Genomic DNA, 26336 nt, shown 5'->3' with positions numbered 1-26336 from the left:
TTCAGTGCTGAGAGCCCATTTGAGGTTGATGACCATAAAACTATAGTAGCTTCCATCTACTTGACTGTGATTTTTCTCCAGCAAAGCTCATGGGACAGTTGGAGGAGGTGGGGAGTTGGTGTTACCCAGGGTCAAAAGGACAATGGGACAATGGAATTTAAAGCTGTCTTCTTAATGTATATAGTCTGTTCTGCCTTCTTTGACAACATTTTCCGCTTCTTCCCTAGATATTCATCTGATCAAATAATGCTTGTCATTTTTATTTTCTGAGAAAATTATATATTTTTAAAATTTTATTTATTTATTTGAGAGAGAGAGAGAATGAGAGATAGATAGCATGAGAGGGAAGAGGGCCAGAGGGAGAAGCAGACTCCCCGCTGAGCAGGGAGCCTGATGCGGGACTCTATCCCGGGACTCCAGGATCATGACCTGAGCCCAAGGCAGTCACCTAACCAACTGAGCCACCCAGGCGTCCCGGAAATTATATATTTCATATATATTTTTAAAGTTTTAGCATGAAGTTGTAGACAGTATTTTGTAAAGAAAAAAATCTTCCAGATCTATCATTATAGCCTTATTTCATTCCTTACTTTCTGTATGTATTTGCTCTTTTTTCTTGATTAGCTAGAGGTTTTTTTGTTTTTCTTCCTCAGAGAACCCATTCTTAGATTTTTTTCAGTTCCACTCTTAAGCCACCTTTAATGTTGTCCGGCCTCTTCCTGTTCCTGTGTTAGACAGCTGCTGTGGGGGAAGGACACATTTCACCCATGCTCGTACCTCTCATAACAGTGGACTCTGATGTCTTCCACAACCTTGGGGTTCAATTCATTTTTATGGGAATGGCTTAAATTTTAATGTGTGATTATTTTCCTTTAGACTCTGTAAAAGAAACTTAGGGACTTCATTAAATTTGCCCTAGTTTTTTGGTTTAGGACTTAAACGTATGGTTTTTCCACTTCTAACAAATTAGTGGAAAATTTTACACATTTTATAGGTTAAAGGACTACTTACTGTGGCAACGTGGGAAAGGGAGGAGATACCAAAAAGCTCTATTTTATGGTTTCTGAAATTGGAATTAAGAGATGATGTTTAAATTGTTATCCATCTATCAACTTGGTGGCTTTGGGTATGACTTGAGTGCAGAGTATGAGGTGGTGTGTGTACAACAGAACTGAAGAGGTGAATTTTCCTTCTGCAAAGATGTTTGGTAGAATGTTAGTGAGTGGGTGGGACAATGGGCATCCGGGCATTCTTGTACACTGCATGCAGAAGTGAATATCATTATGGCCTGCATGAAAAGCCATTTGGCAACATCAAAAGCCTTACATATGTGCATATTTATATGTCCCAGAAATACTGCTGCCAAGAAAGTATCCTGTGGCAGTAATATAGACAAGAGGGCAAAGATACATGTATATACGTATTTACTGCATTACTGTTTTGAGTAGAAAATGGAAACTGAAAATTTTGAATCGTAGTGATTTGTATAGATTGTAATATAGCTATATAATAGCTGGCTTATTATCTAAAAACAAGAATGTGTGTGTGTAAATATATATATGTAATTATAATATACATAGTTTCCATTTAAAAACCTGGAAAGGGGTTTTAGTCAAGGTAGCAGCAGGATACAGATGGCACACTCAACTTGAGTAATGTGAGAGAGTTCAATATCAGGATTATTCACAAGGTGTAGGCAGGCTATAGAGAAACAACAAGGTATGGGATAGAACCTGGAGCTGGTGAGGGTGTGGAGGATAGGTTCTTACCACCTGCAGGTCTGCCTGAAGGGGCTGGAGGAAGGGGCTGTGAGGCAGGGAGAGCTATGTGGAAACACCTTTTGACAGGATTGATGACTTTTTCTAAAGGCGTGTAGCCTTCCCACAGCAACTGTACAGTGTGGGTGCTAGGGAGTGAGTGTCTTGGCCTCTCCTTCCACCCCCTACTCTTAACCAGTGTTCTTCATTCACTGAGCTCAAGCAGAAATCAGGCTGCAAAGGGATTGTCTCCTAAGGCACAGAGCAGGGTGGCAGGATTGAGAGGGGATCTGGAGGGGCAAATAGAAAACATCCAGGTCAACAGAGGTATGCCACTATGTTAATAGAGGTTGTCCTGGGCAGTGGGATTATGGGTTGATTTTTTGAAAATGAACACATATGACTTGTGTAATTTTTTTAAAAGTTTAAAAGGTTTTTTTTCTTCCCATAGGCATAGTTTATCTTAAATCATCTGAAAATTAGGAACTTGCTTTGCCAAAATTCAGTTGTTTTGTACCTACACAGCTGAATGCCCTCTCTTAACCCTTAGCCCTTACTTACTTAAAAATATCTTCAGAGTTTCTTTAGTTAGAAAACAAAAAGTTTGCCTGATTCCCCAATGTTAGCATTTGGGGGTGGGGTGGGGAATTGGATTTATTTGGGAATTCTGATTGCCTCTTGATGAAACTCTTGGGACCACTGTGACATTTAATGTCATTATCTATAAAAGCAGCCTGAGTTTCTCAGAAGAAAGGAGCTTTAAAAAACACAATCTAATTCTATAATCCTGATAGAATATAGAATTTAGTTGGGTTAATAGCATCATTAAAGCATTCTTTTCTTTTTAAAGGTATGGGTCTCACCTTTATTTTTTTTTAAGATTTGTTTATTTATTTGATAGAGAGAGACAGAGAGAGAGAGAGAGAGAGAGCATGAGCTGGGGGAGGGGCAGAGGGAGAGGGAGAAGCCGACTCCTGGCTGAGCAGGGAGCTCAGTGCAGGGCTCCATCCCAGGATCCTGGGATCCCATGACGTGAGCGGAAGGCAGACACTTAACCAACTAAGCCACCCAGGTGCCCCACATTATTCTTGAAATGAATTTGTTAGGCCAGTTTAAGATAAAATAGCCTACATTATGTCCTTCAGTGGCATATAAGGAAACATTTATATTACTGTTTTGTGAATACTGTTCCCCCATGGAGCAGCTTTAATATATACTAATTTTCTTCCTTTATTTTGAGAGCTTAGGACCTTGATAATAATGTATAATTATTCTAAAAATGTTGATATTGCCTATAGTTAACTAAAAAATGAGCAATGTCTTTGAAAGGTCTACCTTCAAGGGAAAGTGTTCTGTATAATTGACCCAACTATGCATTGTTAAACTTTCTCCTCTTTTTCTCAGCTATTGCTTTTTTCTTTATTGGCACAGTTTTTTAAATTACATTTTCTATTAGTGCCTTTTCTGGGGAAAAGATGGGAGTATGTGTATGGCATGTAAAGATGTCATCTTTCAAAACCAGTGATTAAAAAAAAAGCTTAAAGTCAGCCAGAGAAGAAAAAAGACATCGTATTAATTTCCTATAGCGGCTAACAAATTACCTGAGGAGCTTAAAGCAACCCAAATTTATTATCCTAGAGTTTTGTAGGTCAGAAGTCTGACATGGGTCTGACTGGGCTAAACACAAGGTATCACCAAGGGCTGCATTCCTTCCTTTCTGGAAGTTATAGGAAAGACCTGGCTTCCTTGTCTCTTTCAGTGTCTAGAGGCCACTCATGTTCCTTGGCTTATGGCCCCTTCCTCCATCTTCAAACCCAGCACTAAGCATCTCTGTGATCTTTCTTCCATAGTTACATTTCTTTTTCTCACTGTATTCTGCCTCTCTCTTCCACTTTTAAAAACCCTTGTGGTTAGATTAAACTCACACAGATAATGCAGGATAATTTCCCTATTTTAAGGTCATCTGATTAACAACCTTTACTCTATCTGCAAATTTAATTACCTTTTGCATCTAACCTAACATATTCATAGGTCTCATGAATTAGAACATGAGTATTTCTGAGAACCATTTTTTCTGCTGACCGTAGTCCATTTTTCTGTCCCCCAAGTATATTTGTCCCACATGTAAAATACATTCATCCCATCTCAAATCTCCAGTTACAGCATCAACACAAAGTAAAGAATTTCATCTAAATCTCATTAGCTCAAAAGTCCCAAATCTCATCATTTAAATCAGGTATGGCTGATCTTTTTGTTTTTTTTTTTTTGCTTACCTCATACATATTACAAACAGAGGAAACAAGATAAAGATAACCGTAGATTTCTCATCTGACACAATACAAGTGAGAAAATAGTGGAGCAACCTATTTTCAAGTAGTGAGGGGAAAAAATTGCCCGTCTAGTATTCTATACCCAGCAAAAATATACTTATTTTATTCAATTGAAAAGAAGGTAGAAAAAGAGGAAAAAGGGAAAAAGAACAGATGGACCATATAGAAAAAAACAGTAATGTGATAGACTCTAACTTAACCACATCGTTGATGGCATTAAATGTAAATGGTCTGAGCACTCTAATTGTAAGGCACAGATGATCATATTGAATAAAAGCAAAACTCAATAATATACTGCTTACAAGAAACACAGTTGAAATATAAAGACACAAATAGGTAAAAAGTAACAAATGGGAAAAGATATTTCATGCTGATATTAATTATATAAAAGCTGGAATGGTTATTGATAGCAAACAAAGTAGATTTAAGAACAGTTACTGTTAGTAGGGATGAAGAATGTGATTTCATAATGATAAAAGACTCAGAGTATCATGAGGCAAAACAATCCAGAACATTTATACAGCTAGCAGAAATTCAAAATACAAGAAACACAAACTGATGGGACATCAAGGAGTAGACAAATGCACAATTATAGTCAGAAATTTAAAAACCTTTCAATGATTGATAGACTAGACAGAAAATAAACAAGGACGTGAAAGACTTGAACAATCCTATTAACAAACTTCAACTAATTGACATTTTAGAAAACCCCATCCAAAAACAGCAGAATGCATATTCTTTTCATATGCAATAGATCATTTACCAAGATAGACCATATCTTGGGGTATAGAACATGTTTAAATGAGTTTAAAGGTTTTCTCTGTGGGAAACAGAACGCCACAACGACCACTGGTGCATGTTCGCTCAGACTCCTAGATCTCTGAGAAAACTCGAGATTGCAGGGTTAAAAATAACCCAAAAGGATCAGAGTGAAATGCCCTTGGGATGTGTGTGGTCAGTTCTAAAGTCCGCAGCAGCAGATGTTTAGTAGGTAGGAAGCCAGCTGCAAACAGCAGGCTGGGCACTCCTTCCCCCTCTTTGTTCCCTCGTCCCTGTAAACACTGCACTCCCCTCTTTGTTCCTTTATTCTGTTTTAAAGATTCTTATGTGCCTGACTAATCCTGTATACATGGAGGAATGTGCCTTACTACGCCCCTGCTGTGGAAGGTATATAAGAGTATGGAAAATAAACCTCGGCACCTCGGGCTGTTTGTTCGGGGTGCCCTGTGCCTCACTGTACTGTCATCTCTTTTTCTCAGTTCCTTCGCTGCCCCAGGTCCCCGACTCTCAGAGGTCGACATTTCATGTCATAAAAACATATCTTCTCTGGTCACTATGGAGTTAAGTTAGGCATCAATAACCAAAAGATCTCTGGAAACTAAAGAACACATTTCTAAATTCTAGATAACCCATTGGAACAAAGAAGAAATCAAAAGAAAAATATAACTATTTTGAAGTGAATTAAAAGGGAAACAGAACACACCAAGATGTGTAGGATACTGCTGCTGAAGTAGTACTTAGTGGGACAGTTAGAGTACCAAGTGCCTACATTAGAAAAGAAGAAAAGTCTCAGAAGATCTCAGCTTCCCCTTAGGAAACTAGAAAAAGGAAGAGCAGATTATACCTAAAATAGAAGAAAAGAGGGTAGAAATAAATGAAATAGAAAACAAAAACAGGAGAGAAAAGTCAAGGAAACCAACAGCTGAGTGTTTGAAGAAAACAAAGTAATCAACTTCTAGTCAGAGTGATCAAGAAAAAAAAGAGACAAGACACAAACTACCCATATCAGGAATGAGAGAGGAAATCAGTCTGTCTTACAGCTATGTAAAGGATAAAAAACTATTTCAAACAACTTTAGGCCAGTAAGTTTAGCAACATAGATGAAATGGAAGAATTCCTTGAGAGATGCAAACTACTAAAGCTCTCTCAAGAGAAATAGATTACTTGAATAGTCTTATATCTATTAAAGAAATTGAGTAACTCAGATAATAAGAGAAAAAAACTATAGACACATATCTCATTAACATATATGCAAAAGTTCTAAGTAAAATTTTGGCAAATCAAAATTTTGGCAAATCAAATTTGGTATATTGTTGAATTTGATTTTGGCAAATCAAATTCAACAATATACAAAAAGCATACATTGTGACCAATGGAGTTTATCCTAAGGGTGTAAGATTGGTTTAACATTTGAAAATCAACTGATAAAAATCAGCATATCGGGGCACCTGGGTAGCTCAGTCGGTTAAGCGTCTGCCTTCAGCACAGGTCATGATCTCAGTGTCCTGGGATCAAGTCCCGCTCAGGCTCCCTGCTCCATGGGGAGCCTGCTTCTCCCTCTCATTCTGCCCGTCCCCCTACTCGTGCTCTCTCTCTGTCAAATAAATAAAATCTTTTTAAAAATCAGCCTGTTAACAAACTAAAAAAGAAAAATCGTATGTCCATCTCATTAGATACATGAACAGTATTGGACAAAGCCCAACACCTATTCCTGATAAAAACTCAGCCAACTAGGACTATAAAGGCACTTCTTCAACCTGATAAAGACAATCCATGAAAAATCTAGAGCTAACATCATACTTAATGGGCAGAGAATTAATGCACTCCTTCTAAAATGAGGAACAAGGAAAGGATGTGTGTTTTCATCATTTCTATTCAATATAATGTTGAATTATGTTGAAGGTATAGCCAGTGCAACTGGCAAGAGGAAGAAAAGGCGTCCAGGTTAGAAAGGAAGAAGTAAAACTATTTTTTTGGCAGATGACATGCAGAAAACCTTGTGGATTCTACAAATATGATACTAAATGTGATTTTATCAAGGTTGCAGAACATAAACTATTCAATTAGATTGTTACAATATATTAAATAACATGTACGGTATATCATAATTGTATTTCTATACACTAGTGATAAACAATTGGAAATTGAAATAATATTTATATAGCATAAAAATATAAAATACTTAAGGATAAATCTGACAAAAGATGCCCAACACCTATATGCTGGAAACTACAAAATATTACTGAGCGAGTTAAAGACCTAAATGAAGAGGTGTACCCTGTTATGTATAGGAAGATTCAAAATTGTTAAGACGTCAAGTGTCCCCAAATTGATATTTAGATTCAGTGCAATCTCAATAAAGATCTTAGCACATCTCTTTATAGAAATTAATGAATCGATTCTAAAGTTCATAAGGAAATGCTAAGAATAAAAAAAGCAAAAACAAAAAGTTCATGAGTTAATATGACCTTTGTTCAAGGGTAATTATGGAGCTGCAGTAATCAAGATGGTGTGGTCTTAGGGTAAAAATAGAGGAATAAATCAATGTAACGGAGTAGAAAGTCCAGAAATATACCCACATTTTTAAGACAATTGATTTTGACAAAGGTGTAAAGGCAATTCAGTGGTGAAAAATCTTTTAATCAAATGGTTCTGGAATAATGGAATATCTAAATGCAAAAAATAAACCCTTCATCAATACTTTATACCATGTATAAAAATTAACTCAAGATAGATATAAATCTTGGGGCATCAGAGTAACTTAGCTGGTTAAGCCTCCGACTCCTGATTTTGGCTCAGGTCAAGATCTCAGCGTTGTGAGACTGAGCCCCAGGTCAGACTCCATGCTGGGCCTGGAGCCTGTTTAAGATTCTCTCTCTCCTGGATGAAAGACCTAAATATGAGATAGGAATCCATCAAAATCCTCGAGGAGAACACAGGCAGCAACCTCTTTGACCTTGGCCGTAGCAACTTCTCGCTAGACACATCTCCAGAGGCAAGGGAAACAAAAGCAAAAATGAACTGTTGGGACGGCATTAGGATAAAAAGCTTTTGCACAGCAAAGGAAACAACAACAATAACAAAAACTAAAAGGGAACCTACAGAATGGGAGAAGATATTTGCAAATGACAAATATCTCGACAGATAAAAAGCTAGTATCCAAAATCTATAAAGAACTAATCAAATTCAACACCCCCAAAATAAAAAATCCAATCAAGAAATGGGCAGAAGGCATGAATAGACATTTCTCCAAAGAAGACACACAAATGTAAAACAGACACATGAAAAAATGTTCAACATCACTCAGCATCAGGGAAATACAAATCAAAACCACAATGAGATACCACCTCACACCTGTCAGAATGGGTAAAATTAATAACTCCGGAAACAGCAGATGTTGGCAAGGATGTGGAGAAAGGGGAACCCTCTTACATTATTGGTGGGAATGCAAACTGGTGCAGCCACTCTGGAAAAGAGTATGGAGGTCTGCAAAAAGTTAAAAATAGAACTACCCTACAACCCAGCAATTGCACTACTAGGTCTTTATCCAAAGGATACAAAAATAGTGAAAATCTTCGTGACTGTGGCTTAGGTAAAGATTCCATGCATATGAAAACGATCTGCAAGAAAACTTGATAAATTAGACTTCATTAAAATTAGAAACTGCTTTTCAAAGACACTATAAGAGAATGAAATGAGAAACCAAAGAGTGGGAGAAAATATCTTCAAAGCCTACATCTGATAAAAGATACATAATCCAGTTTAAAAACAGGTAAAAGATTTGAACAGAGACATACCAAAAATATATTCATATATAAAATAAACATATTAAAAGATGCTCAACATCATTATTCATCAAGGAAATGCAAATTAAAACTACAGTGAATACCACCACACACCTTTTAGAATGGTTAGAATGAAAAAGACTGACCCCATCAAGAGTTGAGGATGTAGAGGAACCAGAACTGATATATGTAAAATGGGAATGTAGGTGAGTACAACTAGTTTGGCGACTAGTTAGGCAGTTTTAAAAATGCTAAACATACTCTTACCATATGACCTGGTCATTTTGCTCCTAGGTGTTTACCTAAGAGGAAAGAGAGCTTGTGCCTATACATAGACTTGAATATGGTTGTTCTTAGCAGTTTTATTTATAATAGCCCCAAACTAGAAACAATCCAGATATCCCTCAATAGGTGAATAAATAAATTGTGTTATATCTACGCAGTGGAATACTAAGATATAAAAGGGAGCGATGAGTACAACACAGGTGTATCTCAAAATAAATATGATGAGTGAAAAAAGCAAGACATAAATCATACCACTTACATAAAATTCTAGGAGGTGCAAAGAAATTTAATGTAATACGGTGCCCTGATGAACATAGGGGAAGGGAAGGAAAAATAAGATAAAAACGGAGGCAAATCATAAGAGACTCTTAACTCTAGGGAACAAACAGGGCTGCTGGAGGGGAGGTGGGTGGGGAGATGGGGTAATTGGGTGATGGGCATTAAGGAGGGCACTGGATGTAGTGAGGAGTGAGTGTTTTATGCAACTGATGAATCACTAAATATTACCCTTGAAATTGTATACTATATGTTAACTAACTTGAATTTAAATAAAATCTAAAAAAAAATAAAGTGATACAGTGCAGATCCATGGCTGCTTAGAGATGAGGGAGATAGGGCTAGTGAGGGACAGGAATAGAGAATACAAATAGGAATGAGGAAAAATTGTGCATGCCTATAAATATATGTTAAAACTTGCCAAATTGTACATTTATATATAATCGGTTTATTGTATCATATGGCAATAAGAGGTTATGTTCATTGTTAAATAAGATTGTTTTTTTCCCACAGAAGATGCTATATTCATTTGTTATTTGTTCAACTGATAATGGGTTATGATTGTGATAAAAAATGCTTGGAATATGTTTTGAGCTAATTTTTATATGTAAAATGTTAGTTTGGGAGAACACAAAAGTTCACGAGACCATCTTTTTTCATTGTTTCCCTTTGAGTGAAATACAGCAGTCTTACTATGCAATTATCTTTTGGTTATTATCCATGGAGTGTTAGCCAAGCGTTCTAGACCAACCACAAATTTCAAAATCTTTTTTCTTTCAATGTTATAAATAATAGTGATAAACACTTTCCAATGGTCACTTTGACAGAATGTGAAGACACCTGAAATTGGTTCATTATCTTCTCTGACTTGTCCCCTTTCACATCCTCAGCAGGCGGCATGTGCATGTCACAGAATTCTAAAAAGCAAGCACACTGAGGTGGTATTTGGGCTGTTTGGGTTCCTGGCAATCCCATGATGTTTTTATTCACACACAAAGGGGGTCCTGAATCACTTAATTGCAAAATCAACTGATAATCAAGATTATCCTGGGTGGGCCTGACTTATTCAGGTAAGAGCCCTTAAAAAGGAGGGTCTAGGCCCTCCTTAAGGTAAGACACTCTCCCCCTTGTTGGCTTTGAATAAATAAACTTAACAAAGCAAGTGGCCATGTTGGAGAAGCCCATGTGGCAAAGAGCTGTGAGTGACTTTTTAGGAGCTGAGGGTGGCCTTCAGGAAGAAACTAAAACCTTCAGTCCTGTAGCTGCAGGGAAGTGAATTCTGCCAACAACATAAGGGAGCTTGGAAGTGGCTCTTTCCCCTATCGAGCCTCTGGTGACTCAGCTGACACTTGGATTGCAATTTGGTGAGGCCTGGAAGCAGAGGACTCAGCTAAGCTCAGCTTCTACTCTATTGAAACTGTGAGCTAATAAATTGTGTTGTTTTAAGCTGCTAAGTCTGTGGTAACTTGTTACACAGAGATGGGAAACTCATACAGTCCCCTTATCTCTATTTTCTTCTAATTTTTTTTTTTCTTGTTTCAGCTAGCATGGCCTTTCTGAATGAAAATTTTGACAGTATTTCTCTTCCTGCTTAAAATCCTACAGTAGCTTCCTATGGCCTAAAAGATGAGGTCTAAACTTGCCACAGGTGTTAAGAGTCTTCATGATGGGCACTCACCTGACTTTTCCTCCTTCCCATGCTTCCCTTATGTACACCCTATGCTTTTATCATCAAAACCACCATTATCAAACACTCTTTCACTCCCATTCCTTTGCATATGTCCTTTGTCTTTGGTTTACTTATCTTCTCCACCCTTTGGTAAGCATTAGGGTTATTCTCTTACCCCTGGGTAGATAGTAGGATGGCACTTCCGTTCCCCATCAAAGCTAGGTGTGACCATGTGACTTGCTTTAGCAAATGAAAACAGAGCATTGGTGACACATTTGTTAGAGATAGAGACTTGGAGAGCCAGTGCAATATTTACGACATCCCCTTCTGCGTAGAGCAACTGGTGATGCTCCAGATGGTGGAAGCTCCGTCAGTCTGGGTCCCAGAGTGAGAAGACATGAAGAGCCCCCAAGCTAACCTGATGGGTTTTGTGAACAGTTATAAATCTTTTTACAAATCAACAAGATTTGGGGGCTTTTGTGTCCTGTGGTCTATCTTACATTATACTGACTGATACATCCCTCCTTCTTGTGGACATATATATCCTATAGGACTCAGCTCAATTGTCTGGCCTATCTAGATAGAGTGAAAGGGCTTTCTTTTCTGTGTTCCAACAATATACCTCTTTATCTCTTTAGTATCTATCTCATAGATTGTTGTGAAGATTACTTGAGTAAACATATAAGGTGCTTATTAACAATGACTGGCACACTGCAAGTGCTCAAAAAGGATTAGCTGTTATTATTTTATGGCACTTCCCTTGATTGCAATTACCTTTTAAATGTTTGTCTTCTTTTAGACTGTGCTCATTTGGAGGGCAAGGACTATGTTCTCTTTCATTGTTATATCATAGACACCTGGTCCAGTGCCTAGAACATGATAAATGTATATTTAATATATACCAGAAATCCCTATTTCTAAGTTCCTTCATTTGGAAATGTAGTGCCAATGTGTATTTGGTTACCATAAGTCTTAGTGTGAATAAGAAAGTTATGTTTTTCATAGCCATTGAACAATGAGGAACAGTTACTAGACTACACTGAAGATTGGAGTAAACTTGAATTCAGTCTGTGACCTTGGAGAAGTTATTTAACCCTTTATTTAACCCTTTAAGCTTCTTTTTCCTCATTTGTAAAATGGATACCTACCTACCTCATGTGGGTGTTATAAGGAATTAATTAAGTAATTTTTGTAAAATAACACAGTGCTTGGCACGTAGGGAAACATTTATTTATGATTTTTTAATGGCTTGACTTACATATATTGTGAAATAATTAACGCAATATCTTTCGTTAGTATCCATCAGATGGATATAATAAAAAAAACCAAAAAAGAAAAAAAAAATTTTCTTATTTGTTATCACCTTTGTTTTTGTTTTCACCTTTGACTTTTCCCTGAACTATTTGTTTAGGTATCTGTTTACAAAAGTACGAGTCTAATACTTTCCTCTTTCTTTTTCTTTTTCTTTTTTTTTTTAAAGATTTTATTTAGTTGACAGAGAGAGACACAGCGAGAGAGGGAACACAAGCAGGGGGAGTGGGAGAGGGAGAAGCAGGCTCTCTGCAGAGCAAGGAGCCCGATGCGGGGCTCGATCCCAGGACGCTGGGATCATGACCTGAGCCGAAGGCAGACGCTTAACGACTGAGCCACCCAGGTACCCCTTTCCTCTTTATTTTTCATAGAAATGATTGGATAATAAATAACTTTTACCACACACCTTGAGTTTCACACTCTAATTGCAAGTAACATGAAATAATACGGCGTATATTTAACCGTTTGAATTAAAAATGACACCAGGTGTTTCTACTGTCATTGTATAAGAAATTCACTAATGTACTTAGCATTCTCAATGTAATAAAATTCTATAAAGAAAACTGTGCTTGTCCAAAGAGATGTTATAAGTGAAAAGCACATCTTACATATCTTTCCTGCCAATATCACAATTACACCGTTTCTATCTCAAAGAACCAAGTATTATCTGTATTAAATCTAGATGTACCATTTTTTACAGATCCTTGCATCTTTAAAGGTAGCTGCCAAAAATAGTCTCAGTGGGTAATCTTTAACTCATTCTAGAAAGCCTGTTCAATTCTTTTCATATGAAATTGCAATCTAGTTAAAACTAAGTGTCCCTTTAGAAACAGAATAGAAGAGTGAAGAAGATTAAAAAAGAAAACGGTCCCAAAATGTGACTCATTCCTCTGGTTTGAGGTTTTAAAGAGACATGCAAGGGAGAGCAGAATATAGATTTTCATTTCGTGGTGAGTAAAAAATTACCTTAGTGGTAAAGTGGATACTGTTTTGCATGAAATACTGCAATTTCTTGAAAGAGTAATCTAAAAACTTATTTGGATTGTTGTTAGCAAAGTTCACACCAAGTTTCTTCAAAACATAGCTCCTAATCTTTTCCCAGACTTTTTGCAGTACTATAATGGTAGAATGAAGAAAATATTTTGATACTAGAAAAGATTTCCTCTGCATTGTAATGGAACCCCCAATTATCACAGTCCATTATTCTAGCAAGGTTTGTATTGTGAACTCTTAGTCCTTTTTTCTTTCATATACCATGTTCCAAAATTAATTGCAATACTCTGAAATGTTAATTGTGGTTAATGAGCATTTGGAGTTGATTTGTTTCTTATAAAACATTTTAAAAGTTAGAAGTATCCTTAAATGGTTGGGCCAGTTTTTCATTCACCTAACTTTTAGAAGAAATTGAACTACTTTGTTTCACCACCTCTTACAACTTTTCTGTGACACAGATTTTTTTTTTGTAAAGTAGAAATAGTTTATTGCTGGGCACCTGGGTGGCTCAGTCGTTAAGCGTTTGCCTTCGGCTCAGGTCATGATCCCAGAGTCCTGGGATTGAGCCCCACATCGGGCTCCCTGCTCGGCGGGAGGCCTGCTTCTCCCTCTCCCACTCCCCCTGCTTGTGTTCCCTCTCTCGCTGTGTCTCTCTCTGTCAAATAAATAAAATCTTTTAAAAAAAATAGTTTATTGCTACCGTAATCAAAAGTGATACGATGGATATTTGAAAAATAGGATTCTTATAAATTCTTAACTAAAATGATTTAGTGAAAACTTTTGTTTATGGTTCTGTTATTTTCATATCAGGAAATTTCCAGATTAGGAAATTCATATGTAGAATTGGTAATTATATATTTATTTGAATACGTAATAGCACTTGATTATAGTGTTAACTGTCACCAATATAGTCTGGTGCCATAGAGGTTAATATCAAATATTTAAGAATCTAATTTTTTTTGTAAGATTTTATTTATTATTTATTTATTTTGTAAGACAGAGACACAGTGAAAGAGGGAACACAAGCAGGGGGAGTGGGAGATGGAGAAGCAGGCTTCCCACGGAGCAGGGAGCCCGATGTGGGGCTCGATCCCAGGACCCTGGGATCATGACCTGAGCTGAAGGCAGACGCTTAACGACTGAGTCACCCAGGTGCCCCTAAGAATCTAATTGTTAACAAGTAATGATGTGACAGCTTGTGTTTATAGCACTTACTGTACTCATCTAAGCAACAAAATAACAAAAGCAATTTCTTCTAGGGTGCAATATTTACTTTTCTATAAAAGTAAATACTGCATAAGAAGAGTCATTTGGAAAAGGCTTTTATGAACAAAACATGCCATGTTTCAGCTTTCTAATTTATAATAACATCTGCATTTTCAGACGTATAATTGTCAGTCATGAAAAAGCACCATATCTTTTTAAAATTTTTTATTAACATATAATGTGTTATTTGTTTCAGGGGTACAGGTCTGCGATTCATCAGTCTTACACAATTCACAGCGCTCACCATAGCACATACCCTCCCCAGTGTCCATCACCCAGCCACCCCGTCCCTCCCACCCCGCTCCACTCCAGCAACCCTCAGTTTGTTTCCTGAGATTAAGAGTCTCTTATGGTTTGTCTCCCTTCTAGTTTCGTCTTGTTTCGTTTTTTCCCTCCCTTCCCCTATGATCCTCTGTTTTGTTTCTCAAATTCCTCTATCAGTGAGATCATATGATACTTGTCTTTCTCTGATTGACTTATTTCGCTCAGCATAATACCCTCTAGTTCCATCCACATCATTGCAAATGGCAAGATTTCATTTTTTTGATGGCTGAGTAGTATTCCATTGTATATATATACCACATCTTCTTTATCCATTCATCTGTTGATGGACAGCTAGACTCTTTCCATAGTTTGGCTATTGTGGACATTGCTGCTATAAACATTGGGGTGCATGTGCCCCTTCGGATCCCTACATTTGTATCTTTGTGGTAAATACCCAGTAGAAAAAGCACTGTATTTTAATATGGGAAAAAGGTCATCGCTGCTGTCACAACAATCCGTCAATTAGGGTAGTGTGGGTCATGTGCTTGGGTTTGGAAATCAGACAGACCTGGGCTTCTTCCTTGGTTTCTCCTTCTTGCAGTGTGGAACAGGCAAGTGCCTCAGTGTCTCTCAGGTTTGTCACTTCTCAAGTGGCAATGTTAGCATCTATCTCCAAAGGTTGCTGGGAGGTTTAAATAAACCCTTGTCGAACATATTGCCTGGTACAGGGTAAGCACTTAATGCCTATCACTATTATTATTACAAGTGTAGTACTTTATACTTTACACTTTACAAAGTACTTTCACATACAGTCTCTCATTTGAGATAATTAGTTCCTGGATGACGGTACAAATTTTATCACAGAAAGAACTACGTGCAAATATTTAATAAGCATGATTGCTATTGGATTTGTTCAGATGGAAAAGCAGCAGATTACATTCCCTTTGCTTTGATGTAAGATCACAATATGTTAAAGGTACTTTTTTTTTTTTTACTTAAATTGCACCTGACTTCAAATCGTTTAAAGACACAATTTCATTCATTCACCCTTGCCAGCCTTTATCCCACATAGCTATCTTTTATCCCCACTTTATATTGAGGGAAGAGAAATGTGAAAAAACTTCCTGAGGCCAGAGGGCAGTCAGCTGTATAACCAGCCGTCACCAGATGATGGAATACTCAGAATACACTATCTTCTGCTCTGGCGCTGGACGAATCCTGAAATTTTCAAATCTTGCTGGTAAGCATTTGAATGCACAGAAATGAAAAGCAAGACACCAAAACAGTGGTGGTGTGAATGAAGCCTGATATCCAGTCTTGTCCATTTATGCCTTTCATCTTCTCAGTGATCAGCAAGTGTTAAACCCATGTTAAAAAGTACCCTGTAACCTCCGACCTTAAGAAGATGAACAATGGTGTGGGGAGCAGTTAAAGGCCCCGTTATACAGGAGTAATTTTTTTTTTTTTACGAGATTTCCAGAAAGTACTCACATTTCACCCACAGGTTAAGAATTTTGTTCTCTCTTGGTCTGTATGGAGTTAGGTTCTTGCCAGAAGGAAGCAGGGAAGTATTAGTAATAGTCTCAGAATAACCTGTGAGGACACTGTGCTGTAGGGGTATTTCTAGAGGCAGAGGACAATGGCTGCCATTCTCTCACCCCGAAACGTGCTGGGGATAGGAGTGGCCAGTTTGCATACTCAGCAAAGGTTACAGTTGAGCTTGTTGACAAATTTCAGTTTGTTCCTGGGGAAAAACTGTTCTAAGAGCCTTGTGGGAAAACAGGACATATGTGGAGCCACTGTTATTCCATTCCGATTTCAGCACATTGCTATTTATGAATGGCTTCCTTTTAATTAGATGTTTAATTTAAAACAGAACTAGTGACTATAACAACCCCCAAAGCACAAACTTGGAACATTAACCATTTGATGGTGGGGGCAGGGGTTCAAAAAGTCTTTCAATCATAAGGTTATAATTGATTGTGCAGCACATGAAAGAATTCTTTATTATTTTACAGGATAATTAAGAGAACATGGAAAACAGCTTCCCCTGCTAAATAAACCGAATTTGTTTCTCAGAATTACATTTTTTTTTTTTTGGTAAAAATTTGTACCTCAATGAGCATTTATTTTTAATTTTTGAGTGGGGGTAAATTAGAAGGGATCTTTAATTTGGGTGTAAGTATTTTTAAATTTCTTGTTCCTTTGCAGGTAGTTTCTAAATCTAAAGCCATGAGGAAGGACAAAAGCAAATGGAAAGGGACATTACATTACTAATGGTCACAGGAACAAAAGTGCACTAAACTGAGTCATCAGTAAATTACTATAACCCCAGGACTCTAACACCCTTAAGGAAAAACATGGCATGCATGGCAAATAATGCTTTAAGGATTTATTTAACAATTTTCTCCCCAGATGAAAATTAAAAGTGTTTCATGGAGTCATTTTGAGATAATCTCAGAAGTATTAGCAAAAAGGAACTGGTCTTTATAAAACTTAATGGGGGAAAATGTTCGTATTTTAGAATAGCATTCTGTGATTATTTTTAATGGGAAAATAAAATATAGGTGACTTCTCCAGGAATCAATATCCTCTTTTCTCCATCCGTGGTGTTTTGCAGGCTGATTAATTTGCAGAGGTTGGGTTTGATTGCTGCTGAAGTAGAAAGTGTTATAGATTCTCTGTTATTCTTCACTCCACTTGGCTGAGGTCTATGGTTCTATCTCTATGTATTTATCTACCTTTCCACATGGTGCTTAGCACTGTAGCTCTGGGCCTCTCCTAAATATATTGTGAAAATCTATTGTACTGAACTCTCAAGTCTCTTGCTGTGAATAGGTAACTACTCTGCGTGCTGCCACCCCCCCCACCCCCCAGAAGAGCTGTTCTGTTAGGTAAAGGTAAATGAGCCAGACAGAAACAGGCATTTAGAAAACAGCTTTGTGTGTATACGAAGGATGTATCCAGTTAAGTTTTGAAAGCGAAAAGGGGAGGCACTGAAGGTCATACAATTTATATAATTCCTATAGCAATTAAATGATGACAGAGGCAACTTGCTCAACATTGAACGTGTGGTATTCATAAATGGTTGAAAGAGGAGCTCGGTATCTCCAGTCTCTGACACTCTGGCACACTTTCCCAGTTACGGTTATCCCAGATACAGATTTTTTTCTGTTTCTGGTGAATGGCTAATTCCATGAACTATATCATCAATATTCTCTACATCACCTCTTTTCAAAAGTTTGAGAGAAATAAAGCATAAAAAAAGGGTTGGTGTTTTTTTGTCTAGCCTAGCCAGAAATGTTTCTGACAGATCACTTCTTTAATCAAGTATTTCTCTATATTTGAAATATTTCAACTTTAAATAGCTGAATTATTGAAAGTCCTCTCACTTTTAAGTGTAGGTATCTTGAAGTTGTGTCAATGTGTGTGTTGAAAAAAAACTGGGTAACGTTTGTATAGCTTCAAAGGTTAAGTTGATTTAAATACAGACTGAATCAAGTATAATATAAAAGCCTTTCAATATACTTGATCCATTTTTTATGTACTTATTGTACAGCTTATTAGAGGACCATCAAAACTGCATTAAAAATGCAAACTGTTTAAAGTCATGCCATTTAGAAGGATAACTTGATGATAAGCTAAATATATCTCTTAGTCAGGAAGAGACTGATGCCTTAGTAATTATGGTGATCTATAAATAATGAAAAATTTAAAAATTCCTCAATTGGGGTTGTTGAAAATAATAATTTATAATATTTAATTCATTGCATTTTCTGAAAAATATAGCATTAGGTATTTTGATATAAAGTCTACATATAAAATACTCTGAATTCTTTCCCAGAAGCAAATCCAGAATCATATTGGTGAATAAACACCATTATTGCTTCAGTAAACAGCTACTTAAGAAATCTGCTCCCAATTAACCTTATAGACAAATGAAAAGCCATCTTCTAAAAATGGACACATTTATTTCTGTAAATATGTGAACTCCTTAGCATTTCTACAATGTTGAAATAAACTGTTTTCCATCTGTATGTATAGATCAGAGTTGGGAGCAATCTCTCTGTCACTTACAAACAGCCTTGACTGCCTACTCTGAGTTCAAAACTGCCTTAAAATGTGTCATTTTTTGGTATACAAAAGGCATTCTAAAATTGTATTATGCAGTTATTGTGCTGAAAGACTGACCCTTGCCATGCTTTGTTTACTGAATGTCAAATTTTCATTTGTATTACAGCTGTGCACCATAGCAGTTTCGGTTTTGTATGAAGGGCAACTAATGCACAAAACAGTCAAACCACAGAGCAGTAATTAGTCTGGAAAAGATCAAAGTGTGCTCTTCTAAATCCAGCCAATTTGCTCTGGGTGTGCAAAACCAATAGTCTTTTTTTGCTAAGGTCTCTTATTAATTTTTGCTTTCGTTTGTTGCAGAGCAGCTGCTTTACTGTCAATCCAACATCCTGCTTTAAAAAAAATCCATTTTGATGCCACAAATGCAATTTCAGTGGGTTTAGGAATAATAACCAGCTTTTTTTTCACGCCACTTCTAGGAGATAGAAACTTGAAATGAAAGTTTTTAGCATCTGTAAAGTGAAAGAAAGCAACATAAGGCAGAGCCCTGTTTGGATTTGTTGCTCTAGAAAGAGCTGAAGCAGTGTGATCTGTAAGTACTTCTGCTTTTAGTGCTTTTAACCAGCTCTACCCTTATCACTATATGTTTATTGCTCTCTTCTCCTCTTAATATGAGTTGTTTTTTTTTTAATACCAGCAGAAAAAAACAATCCTTAAATGAATAGTTCACACATCTCAGGATAAAAACACAAAAATAAGTACTATTGCTTGCTATTTTCTTGATGTAATTATTATTATTTTTGAATGAGTATGGAAGTGGTAGTTGAAGATGTTGAATAAATTTCATCATAGGAGGTAAGTGAATATAACTTGTGAAGGGAAAGTGTACAATATCATCACTTACAAACTGAAATATGATCTTGGAGAACATATTTTAAGTGTAGTGTATACATTTCTCCCCTTCTACATTTTTGTCATTTCTCCTCTCAATATTCTCTCTGGCAAAGGGAGGGAGATAAACAAACTGGTTAGTTTATTGATTCCTATTAATATGGCAGCTTTTCTGTAATTGTTACCTTGAACTCTGCCCTCAAATATTTTATATTTGAATGTATATTTAAATTTCTTGAATGTTAACATGTATTAGCTGAATGAATATATTTTTATGTGTCTGGTGTTGCAGCAGTTTTCCTGGCTTCACAACAAACCATTTAAATTTGATTCTGGGTTACAGTCTACTCCAAACATGTGCCAAATATTTTGTTTAGTGTGAATGTCACTAGCTAACTAGACACTAAAATACAGCCAAGTAGGATGCCTGAGTGGCTCAGTCGTTAAGTGTCTGTCTTCGGCTCAGGTCATGATCCCAGGGTCCTGGGATCGAGCCCCGCATCGGGCTCCCTGCTCAGCGGGGAGCCTGCTTCTCCCTCTCCCACTCCGCCTGCTTGTGTTCCCTCTCTCACTGTCTCTCTCTGTCAAATAAATAAAACCTTTAAAAAAAATAAATAACATAAAATACGGCCAAGTAAAACAAAAAATGTAATGATAGAATTAGCATAATGAAAAGAAGCATATATAGCAATTTTACAGTAATTGATTCATAAACAAATACAGAAAAGACAACTAACAGACTCTTAAAACTAATAAAAAGAGTTCAGTGAGGTTGCTGTATAGAAGACCAACAGTAACAACAACAAAAATATCAACAGAGTTCTTCTATACTTGCACTAACTAAAAATAAAATGGGAAATATGATGCCTTAGCATCATATAGCAACAAAACTTGAAGTATCTATCTAGAAATTGACCTAAGAAAATGTAGAAAATACTTTTGAAAAATATTAAAATTCTTATATTAAAAGATACAAACTTTTGTCTAATATGATCATAGCTTTTAGAGGAGAATTTGGAACAGGGCAGCACTGAAGAAATATTCATTGAATGAATGAATCTGAATAAATGGAGAGATGCCATTCTCATCAATGTTAAGTTGTAGAGCACTCAATTATTTTATTTTTTCAGTGCAGATCGAATATGATGGGGGAAACTAGAAGGAAAAGAAAAGAGTTTGGAAATGTGGTATAAGGAAGAACAACAAAAAAGGTAAAAATAAAATAGTTGGCATGCAGCTTACTGATGATGATAGGGTGCCATAAACCAATCAATTCAGTAATAGGTGCCTGAGAGCCAGGAGGGGCAAAAAGACATGCCATGAAATTTTCAATTAATAGACATTAGCAAGTGATGATAGGAAGCTGGAACCTGTGGTTGGTGTGCTTGATAGTCATCACCATCCAAGGAGAGCTTCATAAACCTTTTGGTGTGTTGACTTGAGCGAGGCAAAATGAGATAAGCACAAGGGGAAAGTCCTGTTCTTAGGGCCGTATACTTAATGGCAAATACACAGCATAATGAGAAGTGCCTTAACAATATCACATGTGAAAAAGATTTAAAAGTTAATTTTAAACTCAGTATGAATTAGCAGGATGATATAACTGACTTTTCCTCTCCTCAAAATAAAGAAAAACAATCTATTTTTAAGCTTCATTAATAAAGTAACGAAGTGTAATCATACAAGCTGACAACTTTCAACTCTGTAAGCCCAGCCTTCTGCCATCAGTATTGATCTCCTATAGCATCTTAGATTTAGCAGGTATATTAGGTTTTTCTCCTAACCCTGATGTTCTCTTGGTATTTTTTGTCTGGGAGGGCCTGTCTTGGTGAGAACACTACTACCAATGAAGTCACTTATGCCCCAAACTAGGGAGTCAACTCATCCTTATTTAGCTCTTTCTCTGACCCTCACCTGCAATTGGTCTTCCAAGTTCTAGTCACTTTAGCCACTGTTCATCTCTCTCAGTAGCTACTATTTTAATTTAGGACTAATTATCTCTACTTGATTGTCAGATAGTTTCCTAATTCATTTGTCTCCAAATTTGCAAGGCTATCTACACCATTTCTAGTGTATGCATTCAAAATACAAATGTGATCATGTTATTTCCCAACTCTAAACCACTTCAGTGGACTTTCATCCGGTCTTCCCATTGTCTATGTGCCATATCTATAAGAAATGTTTGGAGGGGCACCTGGGTGCCTCAGTCGGTTGAGTGTCCGACCCTCGATTTCAGCTCAGGTCATGATCTCAAGGTTGTGGTATGGAGCCCCGCATCGCCTCTGTGCTCAGCGTAGAGTCTGCCTGTCCCTCTCCTTCTCTTCCTCCTCTCTCTTGCTTAAGTAAATAAATAAAAAAAAGAATGTTTGGAGGATGTATATTCAACATAAATATGTAAAAATAAGTATACAATGTAAATATTTCACACGTCATAAAACACAAAACGAATTTAAAAAGGATGCGATACAATAGGGATTTAATATCATGCAAAATATCATTTACTAATAGAACAAATAAAAATAACCTATTTTTGCAGTATTCTGAAATGTGTTTCATTATTTTTTTAAATGTGTTTCATTTTTTAAAAACTTGGCTTAACATTTTTTTGATACAGTGACTCAGAGCTCAGTTTATTTTGAGATTTGCTTTTGATTGCTGCAGTGATTAAACATAGGATACTTCAAAAACAAATAGAAGTGCATCAATGGCTATAACTATAATATAATTTTTATTTTTCAGTCCCATCCCTCAGTTCACATCTTTTTTTCTGAAATTTGGGTAATACATTTTTATCTTCCATAATTTCAATCAGTTCTTGTGAGCTAACTAAAGGTGTTATATTTCAGTATTTTTTAACAAAAAAAAGCCCCACTGAAACCTTTTATTTACAAAATTTTAGAACAAGTTAAACAATTTAATTTTCATGCTTTTAAATGTGGAGACATGAGAACGATGCTTTTGCATTGCTTTTGGTAATGAAATCACACAATAATGGAAATATTGCCATTTCGAGTATGCTCTGTCATCCATACATGTTTCGTTTGAAAAACAGTTGCTTTTTCACTAATTGCTAAACTCTCACCTTTATTCTGAAAAGACAGATTGTCTATTTATTAAAGACTTAATTTTTTAGAGCAGTTTTAGGTTTACAGCAAAATTGAGAGGAAGGTACAGAGATTTCCCATATGCCTACCGCTCCCACACATTTCCTCCATTAGCAATATCACTCACCAGAATGATACCAAAATAACAAAATGATATCAAAAATGATATTTATCAAAGATGAATCTGCACTGACATTATAATCACCTCACCCAAAGTCCATAGTTATCTTAAAGCTCACTCTTGATGTTGTATAATCTGTGGGTTTGGACAAATACGTATTAACATACATCCATCATTATACCATCATGCAGCGTCTTTTCACTGCCCTAGAAATCTGTGCTCTGCCTATTCATTTCCCCATCCCCCACCCCTGAGAACAGCTGATCTTTTTACTGTTTCCATAGTTTTTTTGCATTTTCCAGAATGTCATATAGTTGGAGTCATACAGTATGTACCCTTTTCAGATAGGCTTTCAACTTACTCATATGCATTTAAGTTTCCTCCATGTCTTTTCATGACCTGATAGCTCATTTCTTTTTAGTGCTGAATAATATTTGATGGTCTGGATGTACCACAGTTTATCTGTCCATTCACCTACTGAGGGACCTCTTGGCTGCTTCCAAGTTTTGGCAATTGTGAACAAAGCTGATATAAATGTCCCTGGGAAGATTTTTGTGTGGACATAAGCTTTCAACTCCTTTGGTTTACATACCAAGGAGGGTGATTCCTGGATCATACGGTGAGAGTTCGTTTTGTTTAATTTTGTAAGACACTACCAAACTGTTTTCCAAAGTGGCTGTATCAGTTTGCATTTCTCACCAGCAATCAACAAGAATCCTTGTTACTCCACATTCTCTCCACATTTGGTGTAGTCAGTGTTCCAGATTTGGGCCATTCAAATCGGGGTATAGTGATACCTCATTGTTCTAATTTATATTACTCTGTTGAAATATGATGAGGAGAATCTCTTCATATGCTTATATTCTGTTTATGGTGAGGGGCGTTTCAGACTTTTGTCCATTTTTCAATTGAGTTATTTGTTTTCTTATTGAGTTTTAAGAGTTCTTTGTATATTTTGAATAACAGTACTTCATCAGATGATGTCTTTTGCAAACATATTGTCCCAGTCTGTGGTTTGTCTTCTAATTCTCTTGATACTGTCTTTTGCGGAACAGAGGTTTTAAATTTTAATAACGTTCAGCTTATCATTTATTTCTTTCATGGGTTGTGTCTTTGGTGTGTTATCTAAAAAGGCATCACCATGGGCTCCTGGGTGGCTCAGTTGGTTAAGCGACTGCCTTCGGCTCAGGTCATGATCCTGGAGTCCCGGGATCGAGTCCCGCATCGGGCTCCCTGCTCAGCAGGGAGTCTGCTTCTCCCTCTGACCCTCTTCCTTCTCGTGCTTTCTATCTCTCATTCTCTCTCTCAAATAAATAAATAAAATCTTTAAAAAAAAATTAAAAAAAAATAAATAAATAAAAAGGCATCACCATACCCAAGGTCATCTAGGTTTTCTCTTACGTCATCTTCTAGAGTTTATAGTTTTGCATTTTACATTTAAGTTTATGATCATTTTGAGTTAATTTTTGTGAAAGATGTAAGGTCTGTGTCTAGATGATTTTTTTTTGCATGTAGATGTCTAGTTGTTCCAGCACCATTGCTCCTTTCAAAGTCAAAGAGCAGTGACTGTATTTATGGGGGTCTGTTTCTGGGCTCTCTGTCCTGTCCATTGATCTATTTGTTTACTCTTTTGCCAAAACCACATTGCCTTTATTACTGTAGCTTAATTGTAAATCTTTGTTCTCCTCCTTCAATACTGTGTTGGCTATTTTGGGTCTTTTGCATCTCCAAAATACCTTAGAATCAGTTTGTTGATATTCATGAAATAACTTGTTAACACTTTGATTGATGTTTATTTATTTAAAAAACCCCATCTGCAAGGTAGTATGCTAATGGCAAATTATTCTCATCATAGGAAAGGTAAGCAAATTTTGACTGCTTGTAAAAGGAAAATGTGCAACTCATCTTTATATATGAAAGTTCTTTTTCAGTTCTTTGCTGTGAGATAAAAATCTCTGTGTAATACCTCAGATTTTCATGATAATTTTTTACCTCATTAAAAGGTGATATTGAAATATTATCAAGACATGGACATTTTAAAGTCTTTGTTTTTATAAAATTAATGCCATCAACAAAATAAAATGTTCATCTGCTTTACCATTTTTGCACCTAAATTTGCTTATAATAACAGTTAATGAATTTTGCTATGGTGCTAACTTTGTCACTTTACCCTAGGGCCTTTTTTCTCTTTCTTTTTAGTCAACTTTCTATTTATACCCACTATTTCCCTGACAGAGTGTTTTCCAAAGATATCAATACTAATGAGAATATATATATTCTTCGCTACATTTCACTTTACTGGCTCACCAAAGTTGTTCATGTATTTCATTATTGAGAGAGTAACAAATATCAAGAAGAAACATTTTAGAAACATCCATAGTTTTGTTCTCAAGTGTTTAGCGAGTGTCTGATACTCATTTCTTCAAACATTTAGCTTTGTTTTCCATTTATTTATCTGATGCATTTTTTTTAAAGATTTTATTTATTTATTTGAGAGAGAGTGAGAGAGCAAGAGAGCATGAGCCGGCAGGGAGGAACAGAGGGAGAGGGAGAAGCAGATTCCTCACTGAGCCGGGAGCCCGATGCAGGGCTTGATCCCAGGACTCTGTGATGACCTGAGCCGAAGACAGACACTCAACCAGTCGAGCCACCCAGGCGCCCCTTATCTGATGCATTTTAATCAGTCACTGTCTTAGGTTGGGTTCCCAAAGAAGTAAATCTTGAAAGAAGGATTTTTGAGTGTAAGGAGTTTATTTGGGAGAAGGAGATCCCAGAAAGCATGGATAAGGGATGGCAGAAGTGAGAAAAGGAAGAGAATGATCCAGTAAAGGAGGTGTCACCAAGCAGGTTCCTGCTATGAGCAAATGGAGCTCACTCCAGCTGGAGAGCTCAGGAGCTAGCATAGAATTTTTCTGAGTTGTTCCACTTGAGACACAGTAAATATTCTCCAACTCTTATCTGTCATCAGCAGACAAAAGTTACTGAGCTCTTCTGGCCTACCTATTTGCGGATCTAGAGAGCCCTCAGATGGAGGGCTACCGTGTATTAAGATGCAGTCTCCAAGGCTCAGGGACAAGGTTATGAAGAAGGTATGTGAACAGGGTCACTGCATCATCTGCTAAGGTCAACAGAGGGCTTCAGAATGCTTTGGACCATGTTTCTAAGGAAGAAAGAACAAGTATTTTTAACCAAAGCTATTACTGTTAAGTAAGTCCTGCAGAAGAGGGGTGCCTGGGTGGCTCAGTCGGTTAAGCGTCTGACTTTGGCTCAGATCAAGATCTCAGGGTCCTGGGATCCAGTCCCGCTTCAGGCTCCCTGCTTGGCAGGGAGTTTGCTTTTCCCTTTCCATCTGCTTATCCTCTTGCTTATGTGCTCGCTCTCTCTCAAATAAATAATTTTTTTTTAATCCTGCAGAAGAAGCTATTAATCT

At 36.8% G+C, this 26336-nt stretch overlaps 1 protein-coding gene and 1 long non-coding RNA gene across 6 annotated transcripts in view; one reads left to right on the top strand and one right to left on the bottom strand.

The window, feature by feature from the left end:
• Positions 1-12395: 12395 nt before the first annotated feature.
• LOC148161866 (uncharacterized) lies at positions 12396-19370 on the top strand. Its single transcript, XR_015767311.1, has 3 exons — positions 12396-12536; positions 15817-15956; positions 19270-19370. It is a non-coding gene; the product is annotated as an uncharacterized LOC148161866 (long non-coding RNA).
• Positions 19371-20774: 1404 nt separating this feature from the next.
• The window catches only part of LOC148161863 (uncharacterized), a 155477-nt gene continuing 149915 nt past the window's right edge, over positions 20775-26336 (bottom strand). For all 5 annotated transcript variants that reach the window (XR_015767306.1, XR_015767309.1, XR_015767307.1 and 2 more), the window contains one exon: positions 20775-22018. The gene's annotated coding sequence lies outside the window, so the exon portion shown is untranslated. The remainder of the gene's footprint in view (positions 22019-26336) is intronic.

Source organism: Eumetopias jubatus, unplaced genomic scaffold, assembly GCF_037043125.1.
Source record: "Eumetopias jubatus isolate StellerSeaLion01/CBP00866 unplaced genomic scaffold, mEumJub1_p1.0 scaffold_47, whole genome shotgun sequence".
NCBI classification, from domain to species: domain Eukaryota; kingdom Metazoa; phylum Chordata; class Mammalia; order Carnivora; family Otariidae; genus Eumetopias; species Eumetopias jubatus.
This window is presented reverse-complemented; position numbering and strand designations above follow the sequence as displayed.